General features: G+C 40.2%; 1 protein-coding gene across 3 annotated transcripts in view; it reads right to left on the bottom strand.

Moving 5' to 3' along the window:
• The window catches only part of LOC125452619 (intersectin-2-like), a 197,084-nt gene extending 178,646 nt beyond the window's left edge, over positions 1–18,438 (bottom strand). For all 3 annotated transcript variants that reach the window (XM_059645418.1, XM_059645419.1, XM_048531276.2), the window contains exon 1: positions 18,284–18,438. The gene's annotated coding sequence lies outside the window, so the exon portion shown is untranslated. The remainder of the gene's footprint in view (positions 1–18,283) is intronic.
• Positions 18,439–18,690: the final 252 nt, after the last annotated feature.

The following is an 18,690-nucleotide window of genomic DNA, read 5'->3' as shown; positions in this document are numbered from 1 at the left end:
CCAAAACTTTTAAGTGATTTTTTTTTCATATCCCTACAGGAGTTGGCGGGGGGGGGATAAAATGATTTGGATCAAAATCATTATTACAAAGGAGAGCATACATAGTATCTTCAGGTTTAAGTGACAGTATGAACAATTACAGACCACTGTATTGTAAAGTTAATGTAAATAAGTTATTTATTCTGCTCTTCAAAATATATCAGATATCCGAGAGTTCAGGTTTACAGTACTGTAAAGTTTGTCTTCCATTTGTTTTCACTGATAACCACTTGCCTGAAAATAAGACAAGGCATGTCGGTCTCATGGATATTATCATTTTGAAAGCAAATTGATAAATGACTTCAAATTTCACTTCTAATACACAAGATTACAAGCCTGCTTCAGTTAAACAAAGACAAAGCACTGTGGAATTTAGAAATCTGATGTCATATCAGACTTGAAATATTAATTCTCTTTCTTTCTCTTAACAAATACTGCCAGACCTGCTCAGTTTCTCCAGCATTCTTTCTGCTTAAATTAATCTTCCTTGGTTTTTCCCAGAACAGACATATGATAAGTTCTTTGAAAGAAGTTCACTTTCCTAAAGGACAACCAATGAGTTGTTACAATCATGTGGCAGATGTAGTTTCTGGATGTATTTCTACTGAAAGCAGAAAATGTTCATAAATTGATAAATTGAATTCAAGTTCAGAATTTGGTATAGTGGGATTCATACTCTCAATAACTGAGGTTGCTAATCCAGTACAAGAATCACTTAAATACTGGTCAGTAGGTGAAGTCCAACTTCTGGGCAGATTAAACTTCAAAGTTTCAACTCGTCTGGTGAATGTACAGCTCAAAATGGTAGTGATCCATGCAGATTACAAAAGTTCCAGGTTTAGTCATTATACTGTCATGATCCAGCAGGTCCATAAGAAGGGAAATTAGGAGGGCGAAAAAGGGACACGAGATATCTTTGGCAGATAGGGTAAAGGAGAATCCAAATAAATTTTACAAGTAAGTTAAACGGGCAAAAAAAAAACTAGGAATAGAATAGGACCCCTTTAAGGCCAATGAGACAGGTTACGTGTGGAACCACAGGAGACAGGTGAGATCTTAAACTAAGATCTCTCATCAGTGTTTACCGAGGCAAAAGTCATAGAAGCTAGGGAGCTCAGGGAAATAAATAGTGATGTCTTGAAAAGAGTCCACATTACAGAAGAGGTGGTGCTGGAGGTTGTAAAATGCATAAAAGGTAGATAAATGCCCAGAACCTGATCAACTGTAATCCAGGGCATTGTGGGAAACTTAGGAAGTAATTACAAGGCCCGAGCAGAGACATTTGTGTTATCAACAGCCACGGGTAAGGTGCCAGAAGACTGCAGGGTGACAAATGATAATGGATTCTCCAGCATCTGCAGTTCCCAAGATAACAAAGTGTGGGGCTGGATGAACACAGCAGGCCCAGCAGCATCTCAGGAGCACAAAAGCTGGCGTTTTGGGCCTAGACCCTTCATCAGAGAGGAGGGGCTGGGCCCGAAACGCCAGCTTTTGTGCTCTTGAGATGCTGCTTGGCCTGCTGTGTTCATCCAGCCCCACACTTTGTTATGCAGGGTGACTAATGTTGTGCCATCATTTAAGAAAGGCTGCAAGTAAAAACCAGGAAACACAGACCGGTGTGCCTAACATCAGGGGTGGGAAGTTTTTGGAGGGGATTCTGAGAGACAGACATTTGGAAGGGCAAGGACTGATTAGGGATAGTTAGCATAGCTTTGAGTGAAGAAAATCACGTTGCATATACTTGGTTGAGCTCTTCTGAAGAGGTGACGAAAACAACAGATGAAGGCAGAGCAGTAGATGTTATTTGTATGGATTTAGCAAGGCCTTTTACAAGGTTCCGCATGGTAGACTGGTTAGTAACGGGATCCAGGGGGAAATAGCCAACTGGGTACAAAATTGGCTTGACCAAGGAGACAGAAGGTGGTAGAAGACAGTTGTTTTTCAGACAGGAGGCCTGTGACCTGTGTGCTGGGTCCTCTGTTGTTGTTCATTTACATAAACAATTTGGTTGGGAACATTGGAGGCACTACCAGTAAGTTTGTGGACGATACCAAAATTGGTAGTGTAGTGGTCAGCTGAAGTAATTATCTAAGCATCTTGACCAACTGGGCCAGTAGGGCAAGGAATGGCAGATGGGAGTTCAATGCAGATAAATGCGAGGAGTTGCATTTTAATAAGACAAACCAAAACAGGATTTACACCAATGGTAGAGTCCAGGGGAGTGCTGTCAAATAGTGACCTTGGGGTGCAGGTTGGCATCACAGGTTAACAGGATGATGGAGGCGATGTTTGGCACACTTGCCTCCAACAGAGCATCAAGAGCAGATGTGATGATACAGCTGAACAAGACATTGGTAGGACCACATTTGAAGTACTGCTATAATTCTGGCTGCCTTGCTATAGGAAGGATGCCATTAAACTTCAAAGGGTGCAAAAAAAGATTGACAAGGATATTACAGAGAGTGGAAGGTTTGAGTAGTAAGCTGAGGCTGGACAGGCTGAGACGTTTCCCTGGAGCATAGGAGGCTAAGGAGTGACATTATAAAGATTTATAAAATCATGAGGGGCATTGATAAAGTGAATGGTCAACATCTCTTCCCCCAAGGTAGGGGGCAGTTCAAAACTAGAGGGCATAGGTTTAAGGTGAGAGAGGCAAGATTTAAAAAAGGGACCTGGGGAGCAACTTTTCCACACAAGAGGGTGGCACATAGATGGAACAAGTGGTAGAGGCAGGTACGAATACAATTTAAAGTACATTTGAGCAGGTACATAGATTGGAAAGATTTAGAGGGATATGGGCCAAACGCGGGAAAATGGGATTAGTTTAGTTTAGATTAGGAAACCTGGTCGGCAAGGACAGGTTGAGCCAAAGATTCTGTTTCTGTGCTGTATGACTCTTATCATTCTCAATGACTCTGTCTCACATGAATAATGGAAGACACTGCAGTTTGACAACACTGATATCATTTCCAGATTAACAAACAGAAATCTGATGGATGTCTGGATGTGTGCATAATGAGTCATCCAATGAGGACAAAAACCAGGCTCTGATATTGTGCAAAAGCATGAAAAAAAGTGACCATTTGAACAAGGAAGGCTCCTAGCACTCAAGTCACAGACTGCACATCAGTCAAGATACCATCTTAAGAAGCAACGCAGGTATACAATTTTCTGAGCTCTGCTGTCATTCAATATCTTATTTTTCCATCGCCCATGCATCAGATTTAACCCAATCTTCCACTCAACCAAAACTACTCTGAATTCTCAGACCTGACTGCAACTCTTATAATGTTGCAAAGTATAACATAATGGTTCCATGAGACAAAAACCCAAAGGCTAAAATCTGAAATGTTCTGCAGTGGAGTAACACAAGTAAAACATTTATATCATGTCCCGTCAACTTAACAATGATTACAAAAGTGGCAGTCAGATTGAAAAATTGTTTCTGGTTCAGAGTGGGAGAGTTTTTGTCAATTTTCTATTTGTAACTACCTAAGTTTTGATTCTTCAACCAAAGAACCAATCCAAGTAGAACAGAAATTCCTATAGTGCTGTAACATTGCTTTAAGGATCATTTGGAGGAATGTAGTACTTTTAGAATATTTTCTGGACAGTAACATGTGTCATTTCCAAACAGTACAATAACAACTCCCAGACACACAAATTTAGTTCCGACAACAGCTCCCACCAACCATGTTAATCGAACATATTGTTTATGAATCAGGTTTACTGTTTATCTTTTCATCCTGTATGTTTCACATTAGATTATCCAAAGGCGTATGAAGTTGGCAACTTGAAATTGTTAATTGTCACGTCAGTCATTCTACCATGCATTGTGAAACCCAAAATGACCTGGTTCATAAATGTCGAAACAACAAGTCTGATGTTATAAATACAAATATTTATAGGAAAAATTATACTACATGTTTAGATAACTCAGTACCCGATTCTGCTTTCCCTGCCTTGGAGCTAAAAGGTAATTGAACAGTAATCATAAAACTTTCAAAGCACTTCTTCCTCTCAGTAGGCAGAATTGCTAATTAGGAGTGACTAAAACCTGAGGAAAACCTATATATAGATTCAAAAATAAGTACACACTAGAAGCCCACAGCATCCTAAGAAGCATGCTAAATTAAACGTACTAATTTTGATTTTGTTCAGTGGGAAGCAAAAGCTAGCTACAGTTATTGCACGCCTGCATTCTTTGTTTTAATTTGTAAACAAAATTGTTTTGCCTGATGCATTGTTATGCTGGGTGGAGTTTTCTTTTCCAGAATGTTGGTTCACAGACTGCAGCAAGAAACAAACCATACTATTTTCTAATTCAGCAGATCTTTGATTGCAGTTTCTGATATGCTTCTTATATGCTGTTCTGCAACGTGAATTAACATTCAGTAGTCAGTTTTATTGCTCATTATAATTTAACAGATCAATTTTAATCAATATTAAAAATAAAAATGGCTACAACGTGTAATCCATTGCTCACTTCGATGGATTTCACTTAAATCACCGATGTACATAAAACTGATGTGCAGTAGCAAGATTGTGGCTGGGCCATCATGATTAAACATTGCACTCTCCCCACCACTATGAAACAACCTGGGAGATTTAACATTGCTCAATCTTGCTTCACCATTCTGTAAGCAGATTTGAAAGTCATTTGACAACATTACTGTTTAAAGATACTGCCAAGCACAAATTATGGGATATGTTATCTTCCTCCAATCTTAAGAAACTTAAATTTGGTGTCATCTAAGCACTACTTTGCTATTGACCTAACTTTTCCTCAGATGGCATCCTGAACTCTAGTCATTGGAACATCACCTTTGATTTAGGACCTTTCAAGAAAGGAAATAGGGAAATCCCCGGCAATTATAGACCGGTAAGTCTCACGTCTGTCGTCTGCAAGGTGTTAGAAAGGATTCTGAGGGATAAGATTTATGACCATCTGGAAGAGCATGGCTTGATCAAATACAGTCAACACGGCTTTGTGAGGGGTAGGTCATGCCTTACAAACCTTATCGAGTTTTTTGAGGATGTGACTAGAAAATTTGATGTGGGTCGAGCTGTGGATGTGGTGTATATGGACTTCAGTAAGGCATTTGATACGGTTCCCCATGGTAGGCTCATTCAGAAGGTCAGGAGGAATGGGATACAGGGGAACTTAGCTGCTTGGATACAGAATTGGCTGGCCAACAGAAGACAGCGAGTGGTAGTAGAAGGAAAATATTCTGCCTGGAAGTCAGTGGTGAGTGGAGTTCCACAGGGCTCTGTCCTTGGGCCTCTACTGTTTGTAATTTTTATTAATGACTTGGACGAGGGAATTGAAGGATGGGTCAGCAAGTTTGCAGACGACACAAAGGTCGGAGGTGTCGTTGACAGTGTAGAGGGCTGTTGTAGGCTGCAGCGGGACATTGACAGGATGCAGAGATGGGCTGAGAGGTGGCAGATGGAGTTCAACCTGGATAAATGCGAGGTGATGCATTTTGGAAGGTCGAATTTGAAAGCTGAGTACAGGATTAAGGATAGGATTCTTGGCAGCGTGGAGGAACAGAGGGATCTTGGTGTGCAGATACATAGATCCCTTAAAATGGCCACCCAAGTGGACAGGGTTGTTAAGAAAGCATATGGTGTTTTGGCTTTCATTAACAGGGGGATTGAGTTTAAGAGTCGTGAGATCTTGTTGCAGCTCTATAAAACTTTGGTTAGACCGCACTTGGAATACTGCGTCCAGTTCTGGGCGCCCTATTATAGGAAAGATGTGGATGCTTTGGAGAGGGTTCAGAGGAGGTTTACCAGGATGCTGCCTGGGCTGGAGGGCTTATCTTATGAAGAGAGGTTGACTGAGCTCGGTCTCTTTTCATTGGAGAAAAGGAGGAGGAGAGGGGACCTAATTGAGGTATACAAGATAATGAGAGGCATAGATAGAGTTGATAGCCAGAGACTATTTCCCAGGGCAGAAATGGCTAGCACGAGGGGTCATAGTTTTAAGCTGGTTGGTGGAAAGTATAGAGGGGATGTCAGAGGCAGGTTCTTTACGCAGAGAGTTGTGAGAGCATGGAATGCGTTGCCAGCAGCAGTTGTGGAAGCAAGGTCATTGGGGTCATTTAAGAGACTGCTGGACATGTATATGGTCACAGAAATTTGAGGGTGCATACATGAGGATCAATGGTCGGCACAACATTGTGGGCTGAAGGGCCTGTTCTGTGCTGTACTGTTCTATGTTCTATGTTCTATAAAAACATCAACAATAACAAAAATTCACTCCACTGACAAAATGCTTAATGAAAAAAAATCACTTTTTTGCTCATAAGGAGACAGAAAAAGGAGCAATTTCAACAGCCCACGTCAGCTAAGATCACATCGACAATTTTCAAACAGAATTAAACCAGATGAGCAAAAATTAATTAGTAATATTCTCTTTTTATTGTTGCTTCTCTCTGTCCCTTCTGACTGCTCAACAGCATACTTATTTAAAACAAAAGCATTCACTTACACATAGTAAAAACATCTTGAGGTGCTTCACAGCATCATTCTTACTGGGATCAGGAACATCACAATCTTTCTCTGCATAATTAGATAATGGCTTTATTTAAAAATCCAGTTCTTTAAAAGCCAGCAAAACAATGTTACTATTCAAAGAGTAACAAAAAATCCTGTAATTTCATGTCCCATCTATGAACCTGAACCATCCAGTTTTCAGGACCACAAATAGTGCCAAAATGTCACTTGGTAATATGCGAAACACAAGAAACCATTTACCCTCAGTAGCTGCAAGCCCGGCAGCATCCAGGGATAATTTAGTGAAAAATTTAAGGCTGCATGACGTATTGTTTTTATTGTGCGAAATAATAGTGATACATGATTGAATATAAAATTATGAAAAGTAATGCCAAATGCTGAAATTACTAGAAAGTGCAGGTTATCATATGATTTGACCTCTGACACATGGAATATGCCAATGCTCCCAACTGCCAACAAATTTCTCCAATTTGTAGTGAGTACATGCTGACAGTACAAGAGTGTAGCTACTCAAAATTATTTATCTATTAACCAAGTTTAAGCAGCAATGGGATAATGGATTTTCTTTGCAGTAACTGATAAAGCATTACTTCTATAAGTTATGTTTGCTCTTTTGAGAGTATTCTGCTCAACTGCACTTTGCAAGAGAAACACATCTTTTAAAGAATTATTTAGATATTCCAATATTGTCAGGCAAAGTTCTCCAAATAAGTAAGTTTAAAAAAACTGTTGCAGTGTAAATTACTTCCCTACATTGGGGCAACTCAAAAATAAAATTCAAATTTTACCTGTGACAAGCATAGGGCCCACAGTGAATAACCATTAACAACCAACAGCCTCAGCTGTTCCAACAGTTAGAATTCCCCTTAGAATCTCATTATTTACCAAGGATGCTCAGAACTTTAAAACTGACACATTGTCCACCTTTTACAGTGACGCATATTAGTCTGTATCCAGAGACACTGTTCCATTTCTAATTTGCTAGAAAATGAACGTTTGAAGATTATTCAAAATATTAAACTTGTTACCAATCTCAAAAATTGCTTTGCCTTTCTTTTAAAAACAAAAGTATCAGAAGAGAAAGAAGGAGGCTTAATAAGAGTAGAGCATGGCCTGACTTATCCAGTTTATTTGCTGTTAAATGAATGTGCGTGTAATAGGGAATATGGTGAAATCTTTCCTTTTGCAAAATCAAACAGGTTTTTGGTTTCGGTATGCATTTCAGAAATTTTCCAGAGAGGCCATTCAAGGACTGAGGCTCTGAACAGAGTAAAAAGAATCAGAGATCAAATAATACATTTTGATAATGGCCATCTCTATTGGGGATAAAAGATTGTTTTTCTTGAAAAATGGTTAGGGTTAGGGTTACTAAACTAATCTTACTAAACAGTGGCAGCAATTTATTTTTGGGAATCAAAACCTCTTCACTCTTGAACTATAGAGTTAGCCTATTACCTGCTAAACTGCCCTGCAGTTAACATTTGGAAATGATGGGAAGGATAATCCTTCCTCAAGGTTGACCAAGATCATGTCGCCCAGAACAGAATGCTGCAATCCAGATAGGAGTTTAACCAGAGCTCTGTTCAATGCTAACATAACTTTTTACTAAAGCTCTGCAACAAAAGCCAATGTTCCATTACTTTTGTTACTTTTTTTGTGACTAGTGACATGTGTTTATTTCTACTGAACTGTAGGTCCTAATCATATCATTTAAAACATGTTACATCCATCTTCTAGGTTCACTGTTTACCATGTTGAACTTCTCCCACCAGTTTTCCCTATTCATCTATCAGTGTTCCTTACATTCCTATCTCAACCTATAGTATTTCACGAGCGTTCTTTAACTAAAATATAGAATCCATCACTCCACACTAGGTATTTCTTTATCCAAGTTATTTATGAGTGAGTATGGTAAAATTCAGTGCACCTTGTACAAATCCCAAGAGGCAGCTAGTTAAATTATGTCCCATTTAATGGCTGCATCCAAAGTAATCACTTATCTAAGGGAATAGGCGGCCTCCAATTTCACGCATGCTCATTTTCATTACACCAGAAATAGGAACAGGAGTAAGGCATTCGGCCCTCGAGTTTGCTCCGCCTTTAACAAGATCATGGTTGATCTAACACTCTTCACATCCACTTTCCTGCCCTTTCTCCATAACCCTTGATGACCCTACTGAGCATGAATCCATCTATCTCAGCCTTAAATATACACATGGACTCTGTCCCCAAAGCTCTCTGCTGCAAGGAGTTCTAAAGACCCACAACCCTACAAGAAATTCCTCCTTGTCTCAGTCTTAAGTTGCCACACCTTACTTCTGAGACAAGTATCCATTTTGTTAAGTGGACCCTTATCCAAAGCCTCTGGAAGTCAATGCAAATAACATCCGTAGACATTCTATTATGAGAGCTCTTGTGGCTTTGTGGTAACGTGCCTATCTCTGAGCTTGGAGATTTAGGTCAAGTCCCATCTACTCCAGAGGTGTGCCATAACATCTCTAAATAGCTTAATTAGAATTTTTCCGGACACTTCATTATCTACCATTTTCAATAGAATCCCTACAGTGTGGAAACAGGCCCTTCAGCCCAATCAGTCTACACCGACCTTCACAGTACCCCACCACAACCCACCTAATCTACACATTCCTGAACACTGTGGGCAATTTGCCATGGCCAAACCACCTAGCTTGCACATCTTTTGGATCATGGCAGGAAACTGGTGCACCTGAAGGAAACCCACACAGACATGGATAATGTGCAAACTCCACACAGACAGTTGCCCAGGGGTGGAATTGAGCCCAGGTCCCTGGCGCCATGAGGCAGCAGTGCTAACCACTGAGCCAGCGCACTGCCACCAATGTTGATTTTGTTTGAAAAAAAAACTAAACAACAAGTTTTGTTTACAGGTTCACAATAGCTCTCTCTGGTCAGTCATGTCTGTCCAAATACTCTGGTAATTTTTCCTAAATTAATGAAAAATCAGCAGGATCGTTATTTCCTCACTCACACCAGTAACTTGCTATAATCAATACAGCGATACTTTCAATGCACAATTATTATGGTGTAAACTCAACAGCAACTTCTGGCATCCTCACTTATGCAATTAAATACAGAAACACAAAAGCTGCTGTCAGATACACCCTTCTCAACAGGGAGAGGTCACTAATAAACTTAGCATTGAAATGACAGCAATGGCATGTATTTGGGGGATGGATAGCACATTGATAATGTCACTGGACTAATAATCTTAGAGGCCCAAGCTAATTCTCTGAGGACATGGATTCAAATGCCACACCAGCTGGTAGAACTTGAATTCATTTAAACAAATCTGGAATTGAAAGTTTGTCTCAGTAATGTTGTCCATATCATTGTTGTAAAAGCCATATAAGTTCATCAATGTCCTTTATGGACGGAAACATGTGTTCCTTACTTAGTCTGGTCTACTTATGATTCCAGACCCACAGCAATGTGATTGACTGTTTGGACAGTTCAGGATGGACAATAAAATGTTGGCCTCGTCAGTCTTGCCCACATCTCATTAATAATTAAAAAACTTTCCCACCATTTTGCACTGAAGATGGATGATGTATCCAAGATTGAATTTTAGTAATAATAGGTAGTGTTAAACAACCTCTCTAACCCTGAAAAAAAAATAACTGTTTAAGTGTGGAGTATTGGCCTTTCGTAAGAAAATTAGGGTTTAATATTTTTTCTTCTTTCAAGTGTCCTCTCTTCCACCTATTTCCCAATCTTTATTTAACTTTCTGTCCATGATGTCAACTTGTTTTTCATGCTTTATACTTCTTGGATTGGACTCTATACAGCTGAGTAAAGACATGTAATCTGACTGAGTAAGGAGCTAGCTGTTTCTTGCCATGCCCACAGACAACGTAGGTTACTTGTACAAAGTGCTGCACTGGAACAGGCAACTAATGATGGAATTCTCTACTCTGAAGTCAGTCAAATCTTTGTGCGCTACTGTCAGTCAAGTGACTTACACGGTACATTCCTTCTCTGCTTAACACATAATATTAGCAATTAAATATTTGGCTTTCTTAAACTATATTAAAATGTTTAATTTTACCAGCACCTTGTTTTTAATCAGACAAATTTCTTTATTAAGATAACAAAGTGTGAAGCTGGATGAACACAGCAGGCCAAGCAGCATCTCAGGAGCACAAAAACTGACCCTCTGATGAAGGGTCCAGGCCCGAAACGTCAGCTTTTGTGCTCCTGAGATGCTGCTTGGCCTGCTGTATTCATCCAGCTTCACACTTTGTTATCTTGGATTCCCCAGAATCTGCAGTTCCCATTATCACTGATACAAATTTCTTTATTAACATGTTTTTACTTAGATCAAGTCAGCTTCTATTTCTTCCATGTGATTTACTTATAATTTTGCTCGTATTTTTATGACTTTATTCTCAAAGTCTATCATAAAGACTGACACCTACTTACTATTTTTGAACCAGACAGAGGAGCAATCTAGTTGTGATGGTAGGGCTACTTCAAAATTGAACAAACTTGTTTTTTGTTTCAAAAACTATTTTCTCTCGTCTCCATGTTTTTGGATCTACCTACGCACCAAATGAATCCTGTCCTTCGGTCATGAGGGTCAGCAAACTGTTCAACAGCAAGGACCACTGCAAATGAATTGAATCCCCTTCACATAGCACCCACTCACTCCGAAGGGCATTAGGTAACAAACCAGGAAATTTCTGATTTTTCCCTTTCTTACCCAAAGAAGGAAAATTCTGAGAAGGAGAATGGCATCCTTTGCAACTCCACTCAAAAGCTGTTCTAAATAAAAATGAGTAATGCTGCACAGTCCCAGCATCAAACATGGGAAGTTCCTAGTCTATTTGGATCAGTACAATAGAAGGAAGACCACAATTTGATCTAAACAATGCTTCTGTTCTTCTGTCAGATATGGGGAAATCTGGATGGGAAGGGGATGCAAGTGTAAACATCATAACCAAATTGCTGCCTGGATACAATACTGTTGTTCTTAGGACTTCTATGAAATACTCAACATGAAATTTTGGTACATCGGCATTTCCACTCCAACTGTTTGCTGTTTCTCAGGAAAGATTAAAAGTGAAGTCATATCTACTAACAGTTTCACTTAATTTTTAAGATGAAAGAAAATGTGTTCTCCTGAACCACAGAATAAAAAATGGAAACACAATGAGAGAATTAAGCTTCCTTTTCTAATTTTAAAGAAATACTCATCACATTGCACCAGCCCTGTACAGTCAGCATTAGAGCACTTGGCAAGAATTCAACCTGCCAACAATACTGCATGTACAATGCTGTGGCTCTTATTTTCAGACAGGAAAATTAAACCATGAGAAACAATAAACCATAACAAAAACAAGCAAGAGATCAAACCAAAAAAAATGCAAGAAGAAAACTGCAATTTTTATTCAAACTTATCTATTTGTCTGAGACAGAGTGCTTTTAGTCAGAAACATATCAGTGCACAAATGGTATGTATACTGCCTATATTAATGCTTTTCAAGCTTTGCTGCACAGACATATTCCCAGTGATCCTGTGCAACTGCAAAAGATTTCATTACCAAAAAAAGTATTACAAATATATACAAAACTCAACAGAAAACAGCATTAAATCAGTAAAGAAACACAAAAATCTGACTGAGCGGTGATAGAATCTGTTTGCAGGGCACCAGTTTGGAACTCCTGTGGCCTGAAATACTGTAAACAATCATGGCAAACCATACACAATAGATATAGAACAGAACAGGTGTGTAGCCTACTGCTTTTTGCTTCTCCCTGTCATCAACACTTTCAACTTAGGTGAAGCTCTCATCTCTTGAGCTAAAACATTTGAGTGCATCACATATTTGAAACCTAAGATGTTCAATAAAATATAGTTTTATAAACACTTATTCTCAGAAAACAAAAAAAATCTATGTTTTTTCTGCAACGTCTCACTAAATACACTACTGTTAATGCACCACCTGCTATAGATCGCAACCACTGTGTACACATCAATGCGACTGCATGCTTAGAAAACGGAGTCCATACTTGCCACAGGATGCAATATTCCATACCAGAACTTCATTGCCGCAGTTAGGCATTTAACTGGTCAGCAACTATTATATCTGGTGGGATTGAAACTTTGACTTTTGCAACATCACTGTGAAGGAACTTTTCTATCAGGTCAGTTTGTTTGGAGTCTATTACATTACCTTCTATTCACAGATGACATTCTGATCTAGCAAACCATTCACCAGTCTAACTTTATTGTTTAAAGATGACATGCACCTGTCCAAACATATGAGAAATATGCTCACATATTCACATCATACAAATAAAGCATCAATACATATCATTCATAGTTGTACGTTACAGTAAGCTCCTAACTAATTTCTGTACTCATTGTCACAGGAATTTGCAGCAAATTCCTGTGTGGTTACGTCAAATACAAGAAAGGTAATTTAAAAGCATCACCCTACTTCAAAATTATACAGTTCTTAACAGTAGTTATACAAAAATCAAGAATCATCAATGGTACAACTTTCCTCATTACTGCAGAAAATACAAAACTGCTACAACTGGATGCAGCAACATGAGAATATTTGTTAACAACTTCTAATGTGAAACACCAACAGATTGCCACTTATGATTAATGTTATAACAATATTTATTTACTCTGTGCTATTAGACTAAAAGGGGAATAATTACTTTGCTATAAAACTGTAAATTATTGACAAAGGTTTTACTGCTGCCATAAGTTTTGATCTACTTACACTGGGCTGTAAGGTCTCTTCACTTTCCAATTTTGATTATTCTCTCCTTCCTCACATCAAAAATCAATTTTTCATGAGCAATCATGTGTCAGAAGTCTTTATCAACTGATATATGTGAAAGTAGTCCTGGAAAATATGGTATGGGTGGGGACGAAAGCGACTAAACAGCTTTTTGTCAAAATTCTGAGAGATGGAGCAGAAGCATTACACAAAGTGTATTGTTATATTGTTACAGGATAGATGTGCTCAATACCAGTTGCCCCCTTGGGCAATAAGGTCTTACTGTCATAAATAAGCACATCCTTCAATTAGAGGATAAAACACTATAGCACATCTTGAAGTCAACTGCAGTATTCTCTTTTGCAGGTAACATTTCCTCAAAATCATCACCAACTGATTACTTTCTTCTTTTATAATTTCTAAAACGTATGACAGAAATTTGCATGCATGACTCCTGAACTGTGTTACAAGTTTCTCAAAGCATACATTTTTAATAACAGATCTCCAGTGGCAATATTCATAGGTAAAATGAGTCATATTTCACACTCCAATATTTCATGTTTAGCTGTTAATTTGACCTTGGCTTTTATAGACATTTCGATTTGCATATCAAGAGCAAACTATTAAATCTACTTAGAAAGCAATGAAGTTAACCTGACGAACATGAACAAATTAACAAAGTGTGGGGCTGGATGAACACAAGCAGCATGTCAGGAGCACAAAAGCTGACATTTCGGGCCTAGACCCTTCATCAGAAAAAGGGGGATGGGGAGAGGTTTCTGAAATAAATAAGGAGAGGGGGGAGATGGACTGAAGATGAATAGAGGAGAGTACGGGTAGGGAGGCAGGGAGGGGATAGGTCAGTCTGGGGAGGACGGACAGGTCAAGGGGGGGGGGATGAGGTTAGTAGGTAGGAAACGGAGGGGAGGCTTGTGGTGGGAGGAGGGGATAGGTGAGAGGAACGACAGGATAGGGAGGCGGGGATGAGCTGGGCTGGTTTTGTGATGCAGTGGGGGGAGATTTTGAAGCTGGTGAAATCCACATTGATACCATTGGGCTGCAGGGTTCCAAGTGGAATATGAGTTGCTGTTCCTGCAACCTTGGGTGGCATCATTGTGGCACTGCAGGAGGCCCAGGATGGTCATGTCATCTAAGGAATGGGAGGGGGAGTTGAAATGGTTCGCAACTGGGAGGTGCAGTGGTTTACTGCGAACCGAGCGTAGGTGTTCTGCAAAGCAGTCCATAAGGCTACGTTTGGTTTCCCCAATGTAGAGGTAGCCACACCATGTACAGTGGATGCAGTATACCACATTGGCAGATGAGCATGGTGAAAATCTGCTTGATGTGGAAAGTAATCTTGGGGCCTGGGATGGGGTGAGGTGGGTGGTGTGGGGGCAAGTGTAGCACTTCCTGCGGTTGCAGGGGAAAGTGCCGGGTGTGGTGGGGTTGGAGGGGAGTGTGGAGCGGACAAGGGAGTCGCGGAGAGAGTGGTCTCTCCGGAAGGCAGACAAGGGTGGGGTGGGAGAAACGTCTTTAGTGGTGGGGTCGGATTGTAGATGGCGGAAGTGTCGAAGGATGATGTGTTGTATCCGGAGGTTGGTAGGGTGGTATGTGAGGACTAGGACACAAAAACGTCAGCTTTTGTGCTCCTAAGATGAGGCTTGGCCTGCTGTGTTCATCCAGCCCCACACTTTGTTATCTTGGATTTTCCAGCATCTGCAGTTCCCATTATCTCTGAGCATGAACAAATTTTCAGGTCAACAGCTTATTTTGTTTGTCTTAAAGGTGTATTACTTGTAATAAAGTATGGAATCTGACACACAATATCTGTTGCATGACAGATGGACATTATAACAAAATATATTGCCATATAGAACCGAGGCAAACATATTTGAGACACCAACCGTACTATCCCGGAACATTAACTTTTTTGAAAAGTTGTAACAGACAATGGAACAGTGAAAGACATGGAATTGGTGTAGCATACAAATTCTAATGAATATCACAGCATATCTTTCCAAAAATAATCCTTGTAAGACCAATTATGCAAATCCTTTCGTCATACATATGGTAGTATGGAACAAATCTTCTAGTACCCGAACACCCAATGACACCTGATATTAGTCTAACTTTACACCTTTCTTTATATAATATTGAATAAGTAAGGTGATAACAGCATAGTGAAGCAAGCAGACCACCTCAGATGTAGGTGAACAGAGCCAGCAGATGGGTAGCTCATTAATCAATCAAATTGAACAACTGAGAACTTAGCATAAAAGCTGAAAAGGAAATAAGTAAAAATAGGATTCAATACAGAATCCAGTACAGGGAATTCAGGTGAAAGCGGGATTGAATCGAGAGCTAGAAGAGAGATATGAATGAAACAAAAGTGAATTTTAATGCATAAATAAGTGTCATGAGCCTATTATGAGGACAGTAAAATTGAATCTGCAAAGATCAACATTCATGAAGTAAAATCAAACCTTATCTTCGAGAACCTCAAACAAGAATTTAAGCAGATTATCTCAACTTAAATAGTGAATTTTTTTCGTACAATTTCAAAACACTGGCAAAGTGCTCAGTCATGTAATGAAGAATCGAATGGTAGACAGTGAAGTAGTTTTGGTTGACTTTACTTGACCAAAGGAAAATTGTGGAAGATTGAGCAGTTGACATTGTTTTAGTGTACACATTCCATTATTCCTGCCAATGTCTAAATCAAGCAAACATAAAGTTGCTGTCGTCCTACCAGGCAATAGGATTATCTCAGTAGGGAGAGACGACTGGTGGTGATTTAACCAGAGGGTCAGCATGTCTCAGATGAAGGGAGAGGTCGAGAAGCAGAATTGCTCACGGTAACGTCAGCCAGTGTGGGAGCTGAACCAATGCTGTTGGCATCACAGTGCATCGCAAATCAGCCATCCAGCCAAAATTATCTTGTGTTCTGCCAATACCAATCATTACTCTATCCACGAGTTTTATATTGCAATTTGTGCTATGTTATTATTATTGAAAAATAATAGCTTTGAAGTCACTTTAAAAGGCTAATTTTCAGATTTTACATGATTTTTAAGAAAACAAGCTCAACTTTAGACTTACAGTTTCAGACACCTACAGGCCTAATTTCATTAGTACATTACAAATCTCATTCGAGTCAATTAATTGGTACTTTAACAACTCAAAATATCCAAATCAGTAGCACTTGAAAACTTACCAGCATTCCAACCCTGCCCCTCCCACAACGATTCAACAGCCATAGACAGCTCCAACTAACCTACTGCCACGACAGTTGAGTGGATTAAGTCAATTCTACACCGTCACAGAGAACTCTATATAATTTACTGAACAATGGCGATCATTCTTTCAGGTTATCATGGTTATAGGGAAATATCTGATATTACAAACTCAGCCAGATTCAGGATTTGAAACAGGATGTTAAGCCACTGAAAATAAAATTTCAATTCATGATGTCACAAGACTTCCTCCACTGGGCAGGTATTGTCTACGTCACAAAACACAATTTGTATTGATTCCATATCGTGATTGTTCACAGAAAAACTGCTGCTGGCAGCCTTACTGTAAGCTACTTCAAAATAGAAATAAAGGCTCAGCAATGCCTTTTTTAGCATTTGACACTTTTTCCATGTTTTCACTTGGGAAAATCCACACAAAATAGCAGGGGGAGAAATTTTGCAGTTCACAGGGTTAGTTAATTTAATAATACAATATATATGACCGGTTACTCCCACTCTTAAGAATTCTCTATCTTGGATTCTAAATTCCTACACTATAAACAGTGAGAAATGGGTATTTAATAACAAAAGGTACTTTTAAACTATATAGTTGAAGCCAAGGTACTTGACTTCAAATGTCCGAACTTTTCTAATATGACAAAAAACTGCCAGTTTCATCACGTGGTGGAACCTCCAGCAAAACACGAGGGGATATTCCATCACATGTAAGGCCAGAAAATGAGTGACCACATACTACATGCCAACCTTGCAGATGGATGGATGGAGGGACATCTTAAAGGACAGGTGATGCATCACAGCCAAGTCTGATCCCATCTTTGAGGACACAGGTGTAGTTATTTCTAATCATCCTGTTCAGACATGTTGTGACAAACCCCCAGGACAGGCAGGACTTGAACCTTCTGTCCCAGAGGTAAGGACACTGTCAAATGCCACAGGACCCCTTGTGGCCACAGATGTAGATATTTTTAATCAACCTGTTCAGAGATGTTATTACACACTTCTGTAGCACGTGGGACTTGAATTCAGGGCTCATAATTATCCTGTTCTGATGGAACAAGATCCGTGACCAAGAAACCTGTCTGCATTTTCCTAACAATGTTGCCCAGGAATGCTCATATTTTCTAAAAATCAATACAAATATACCAAATTTTGAAATATTCATGTATGCTGACTGTAGCATTTCAACATGTACGATCAGTGTTTAAATGGTACTAAGTCCTCACTAATCTGGTAAGGTACAATACTGTAAGGAAATTGACCAGCTGGTTAAGATACTGAGCCACTGGCCAGCCTGGGAAAACGACCAGCCTCGCCGATTCTGCGGTGAACTTGAGTGACCAAGCTGCCCGTTTGTGAATGTCAAAACAGAAAACAGACTGAAATGACAAGCCTGAACTTATTCCCGTACACCCCAAACAATAACCATTTCTTGTTCATACACAAACCAAGCCCCAGTCGTTGCCCTTTAATTCCCAGCCCCAGATAACGATCCAAGGCTGGAATCCGCCATACGGAGTGGTTTCGTCGGGCCCGAGGACGGTCACTGTCCCCGACACCTGCCGGACGGTGACGGTCCGGTCCGTCCGGGGGAGGGGGAAACTGAGGCCTGGAGTGTCCGGGCAGGCAGCCTCCGGCCCCGGGGTCTCCCTGCACAGCCTCCCCTCCGGCCCGGCGCCGGTGCCCAGTCTCACTCACCTCTTCCCGCAGGCTCCTGTCCGGCCCTCCTCCGGAGACTTGTTGCTGATCCGCGGTCAGAACAGTAACATGGCGCTGACAACCAGAGAGACAGGAAGAGAACTCAGCACAGAAACAGGAGGAGGGGGAAGGAGATACAGACAAACAGATGGGGGTGGGCGGGACAGAGAGAGAGAGACGGGGCTGGGGAGGAGATAACGAGAGGTTGGGGGCAATGGGAGGAGATACAGAGAATAGGCGTGTGGAGATAGAAAGAAAACAGAGGGAGGAGACAGGGAGAGAGACTTCTGGCTGGCCTCTCATGCTGTTTTTCTGGCATTCATTTATTGCCCCATTCATTGCCCAGCCCTAATTGCTCAGAGGGCTGTTGAGAGTCAACCACATCGCCTTGGGTCTGGTGTCACATG

This window comes from Stegostoma tigrinum, chromosome 4 (genome assembly GCF_030684315.1).
Source record: "Stegostoma tigrinum isolate sSteTig4 chromosome 4, sSteTig4.hap1, whole genome shotgun sequence".
Classification (NCBI taxonomy): domain Eukaryota; kingdom Metazoa; phylum Chordata; class Chondrichthyes; order Orectolobiformes; family Stegostomatidae; genus Stegostoma; species Stegostoma tigrinum.
The sequence above is the reverse complement of the archived record's forward strand: the minus strand, read 5'-3'. Positions and strand labels throughout refer to the sequence as shown.